The sequence below is a fragment of the Loxodonta africana genome, chromosome 22 (genome assembly GCF_030014295.1).
Source record: "Loxodonta africana isolate mLoxAfr1 chromosome 22, mLoxAfr1.hap2, whole genome shotgun sequence".
Lineage (NCBI taxonomy): Eukaryota > Metazoa > Chordata > Mammalia > Proboscidea > Elephantidae > Loxodonta > Loxodonta africana.
In genome coordinates this window covers 63,865,129-63,870,578 of record NC_087363.1, presented here as the reverse complement: position 1 = coordinate 63,870,578, position 5,450 = coordinate 63,865,129, and positions in this window count along the sequence as shown.

Below are 5,450 nucleotides of genomic sequence, written 5' to 3'. Positions count from 1 at the left end.
TTGATTTTTTTCTATCTCAGTAGAAACTGATGGCTTAAGAATATATACTCCCTGTGCAGGAGATGTTGGGAATATGAATGCGTGTGGTTGGGAGAGGGGGACACACAAATATGCTGGAAATTATTCTTCTCAAATGCCCACTCCTCGAAGATTTCAGCAGGCTACCGGGAATTTTGGAAGCCTTCCCCATTTTGTTGCAACCAAGACTTTTTTGAGGGGATGAATGGTTATGGAATCATTTTAAAGCGCTTGTAGGTGTAGCCATTTGCAGACTTCTCCAGCTGCCAGGGATTTTGAACACTGGGAAAATGTAGCAACATGTGGTAGGAGCATGGAGTGATGTGAGCAGAGCCCTCTTTTAGGCATCCAGTTCTGCATCAAACACCAGCTCCACTCCTTACCCCTCCTACTCTCTTCCCACTACCCCACCAGCCTCATTCCTTCCACTTTGACACTGTCCTGTTCTGCGGTGGCTTTTTGCAGGCAGAGGGGGCTCAGTTTCTCCCATTTTCTTCAAATCCACACAAGCGTGGGCTCATTTCCATGGTTCCTTGTGAAGAACATGTGCTAAACACTTGGTTCTCGCAAATGGCCTCTTGGCTGCTTTTTTGCACATTTTGGGGAGAAATAGAATCCAAATTAGCAGTCGGAAAACTACATCCTGTGGGCCAAATCCTGCCACTGCCTGTTTTTGCAAATAAAGTTTTATTGGAACACAGTCCTGCCTACTAAGTATCTTTTGTGGCTGCTTCCTCCTTACAAAAGCAGAGTTGAATAGTTGCAACAGAGACAGTATGGCCTGCAAAGCTGCAAGTATTTTCAATCTGGACCTTTACATGAAGTTTTCTAACTCCTGGCATAAATGATGGAGACAGGTCAGAGCAGTTGAAAAAATACAGGATTCAATGAGTTAAAGGAGGACAACTAACCCTCTGATTTTGAGAACAGAAAAGCACAAGAAATAGCTTGCTGTCTGCAGTACAATTAACACGTATTAGGCACTTTCAATGTACCCAACCACTCTGCCAACCGCTTAACATACGTTTCTTATGTCCCATGACAACTCTATTTTACAGTTGAGAAAACTGAGGTTCAAAAACATTGAATCACTTGCTCTGATCATCCAGCTAGTAAGTGGCAGGGTGGGAATTGGAAACCGCAGGTGATTCCAGAGCCCAAAGTCTTGACCATGAGGCCATCCTGCTGAGTAGCTCCCTGTCATGAGAAACCTGAGATTCGTTCTTGGAGAGGCCCAGGCTTCCTCAACCACCCAGGTCAAAGATGCCCTAAATCTTAGCACTGCTGTCAGCAGCAGCAGTATCACAGGAAATTCTGATTTCTTAGGCTTTCGATGGGCCCTCTGCAGTTGACATTTTTAAATATTCTAGTGGGAAGTGGGGGAAGGATTTCCCTGCTCAGTCATATTTGCTTCCCTTGGCCTTATTACTAGATTTTAAGAGGATGAAAACCAAAAATGATCAGTCACGTTGCTTTTGGCTATTTTGAAAATTTGGTAGTGGATTAGATTGAAACATCCAAAATTTAAGCCCAAATGAGGATATTAAATAACCTTTTATATTTCTGCATGGCCTTTCATCCAAAGATCTCAAACGGCTTCACAAGCAGTTACTATTTACTATTATATTACTCCCTCGGGGACTATAACGGAGTGTGGCTGCTTAGAGACTTGAAAAGTCCCACTGAGTTGCATAATTTCTTCCCAGTTCTTTCTGCTTAAAGCAAGCACTTCGCCAATATTTGCAAAAAAAAAAAAACATGCCAGGAACCGATTTCTCTCTTCGTTTAAATTGGCATTTACCTAAAATAGTATTTCAGGCACAGCCTTGGTTCAAAGACTGCCGTCGATGCTACTGGACATAGTTTAAAAGAAAAAAAAAAAAGGCCTCGAGGGTAAAGTTAAAGCAAATTAGCACTTAATCACTGTCTTCTTGTGAGGATTGATGAGTTTATAGGCAGAAGTCATGTAGCTCAGTGTCTGCTAGATGGATGGTGGTTCCCTGCTCAGTTTTTCTTTAGTAAAGAAGTTGAACATCTTTGGATCCCATCAACCAATAATTACATGCAAGAACGACCACTTCATGAGCTCCGACTCGGTGCCAATTCTGTATAATGAGCTGCATCAGTGGCTTCCAAAGAGGGTTTGCCTACAACTCAGGAGGGAGTGAAGAGAACTTCCAGACCATGTTTATTTATCTATCTATCCATCTATTTATTCAATTTAATAGACTTAATTTTTAGAGCAGTTTTAGGTTTATAGAATAATTGTGCAGAAAGTACTGAGAATTCCTATATACCACTCCCTCCCCTTGCATTATTTCTCCTCAGACTAATTTTTTTTTCATTTTTTAAATTTATTCAACTAATTTTGATTAATTCCCTTAAATGAACAAAAGACAATATAGAAGTGAACATCTTAGGTACAACCCATGGTTTTGTGGAATTTACATATCTTAAAAGGGACTGAAAGGACTGGAGAAGGCTTTCCTGGGAAGATAGCATTTAAAAAGAGACCCATAGGAATACATGGACATAGCTAGACGAAATCCTAAGAGAGTCCAATTCTCAATAGATGGAACCGTCTATACAAAGGCCCTGAGACAAAACAGTAAGCGTGATTATGTTTGGCATTGTGGAGGTCATTGACCTTCAGAAGAACATTTTTCATAATGTAGCAACAACAACTTGAATTGAAATGAATAAAAGAGCATTTTATGACTGACCATTGTTATTAACAATTCTCTCAAAAATTTGCTGCAAGAGGGAACAGTAGCTGAAATGGTATGTGGAGTTAAGGAAGTTTTTGTTTTTTTTTTCCTGTTCATCAAAAGATACTATTAAAATAAAAAGACAAACCATAGAGTTGAAAACTTATTTGCAATATATACATCTGACTAAGCAATTATGTCCAGGATAAAGAAAACCTACAACCCAACAATAAAAAGGCAAACAACCAAACTAAAAGGGAGGAAAATACTTGAAGACACTTCACAAAAGAGGATGGATGGGTGGCCAACGATCACATGAAAATTGATCAACATCATTAGTTATCAAAGAAATACATATTAAAACCACAATGAGATACTATTCACACCCACTAAAATGGCTAAAATGAAAAGACTGTCAATACCTAATATTGACAAGGTTGTGCAGCAACTAAGGCTTTCATATACTGCTGGTTGTTGTTAGGTACCATCGAGTTGGTACCTAACTCATAGCCACCCTATGCACAACAGAACAAAACACTGTCCAGTCCTGTGCCATCCTTATGATCATTGTTATGCCTGAGCCCATTGTTGCGGCCACTGTGTCAGTCCATCTTGCGGAGGGTCTCCCTCTTTTCCGCTGACCCTGTACTTTACCAAGTCTCCTCACACTAATTTTTAATCTCATCTGGCTAAATTATTTTTGGTATATGTTTTGTAATGCTCACATTACATTATTCAGTAGTACATGAATATGATTACTAAGTAGATGCTCAATTTTTTTTAACTGAAAGGGCATGAGGAAAATATTCACTGTTGTATATTTATCATCTCAGCATTTTAGTAGCACTAGATCCTTAGGCCCTTAGATAGGGCATCATTTTGTTCTGTTATACATAAGGTTGCCACGAGTCAGAGGGGACTTGATGGCAACTAATAACAACAGACCTTTAGAGGTCACCTCAGAGACTTGAAAGTAAATGAAGGGTGAAGGGAGCTGCGTGGACATCGACTAATGTGGAGAGCACACATCCCGTCAAAAGAGGGCAGCTGCAGCTGACCTGCAGCCACTCCCTCCAGCCAAGTGCTGCAGCCAAGTGGAAATGAGGACCCAGCTTGGCCTGATCTTCAGGTTTTTCAAGAGAAGCTGAAAAGTTCACTTGTATGTGAAATCTTGTAATTTATGCATGAAATCCCACTATATTTAACTACAGAAAACTTTTCACAGCAACACTGTGCTGCCCCAAAACTCCCCATCTGTTGGCCAGATTTGGCCCATGGATCACCAATTTGCAACCTCTACTTTGGATGTTATATCAAAAAGATTTCCCAGGATGAATCAATTTATGAAATGCAACAGAACAAGGTCCTTCTTAGTTATTCCCAATGTAGGTCAGTGTATTAAATGCTCTGAGAAGCAGTGCAAGGGGGAAACCTGTTTAGCCTTGTCGAAGCCACTGCTCCCTGAGATCGTTAGCCTGTGGAATCTCCGTCAACAACCTGTACAGGTATGGTCACGAAGAATGTATGCTGGAATATGCTATGCTGTCTCATTTAATCCTCCCAGTAACTGCAAGGCAAGCATTTAGGCTATTATTTCCACGGTATACATGAAACAACGGAGGCTTGGAGAGTGTCTTAGTTATCTAGTGCTGCTGTAACAGAAGTACCACAAGTGGGTGGCTTTAACAGACAGAAATTTATTTTCTCACAGTTCAGGAGGCCAGAAGTCTGAATTCAGGGTGCCAGCTCTAGGGGAAGGCTTTCAGTTCCGGAGGAAGGTCCTTGCCTCTTCTGAGCTTCTGCTCCTGGGGGATGTTCACGTGGCTCAGCATTTCTCTTCCCGTATCTCTCCTTGCTGGCTTGCTTGCTTAATCTCTTTTAGATCTTAAAAGAAATGGACTCAAGACACACCCTACACTAATCCTGTATCATTAACATAACAAAGATGACCTATTCCCAAATGTGATTATAACCACAGGCATAGAAGTTAGGGTTTAAAACACATATTTTTGGGGGACACAATAACAAACTAACAGAGGTTAAGAAAATTGTTCAGGGTCATATAGTCAGTGTGGGATGGATGCTTTCTTTGACTTTTAAGCTGAAACTGTTTCCACTATAGTTCATAACCATAAAACCCAAAACCAAACTCATTGCATCAAGTTGATTTTGCCTCATAGCCACCCTATAGGACCCAGTAGAACTGCCCCCATAGGGTTTCCAAGGCGCAGCTGGTAGATTCGAACAGCCAACCTTTTGGTTAGCAATCAAGCTCTTAACTACTACATGAGGGCTCCCCATAACTGTAACTACCCCCCAAAAAAAGCCTTTGGATTTTTTTTTTAATTGGCACAATAACAATTTTAGGATTCTGCAGGATTATCTGTTTTGTTTGTTTGTTTTTTTGCCTGGGGAGGGGAGAGTAGGATCTAAAAAACTGAAATATCTGCAGCAATATATCAAGTGGCACTGGTTGCCATAAGCCATAGGCACAGAGGTCTCATTTTACAGCCTGTGCTCTGATTAGCATCACTCCCCTGGGAGGGTTTTGGGGATCTTCTCCCCCACCCTTGGGTGTTCTAAAGGGAGCATCTGAAACTCACGTTCTAGAAGAGCCTTCCCCAGCCTTCCTCTCTCCCTGGCTTCTGGCTCATCTCTCTCTCTCTCTCTCTCCCTCCCTCACTGAACTCTGTCACCTTTGCCCCACCCAATGCTCTGGTTCAA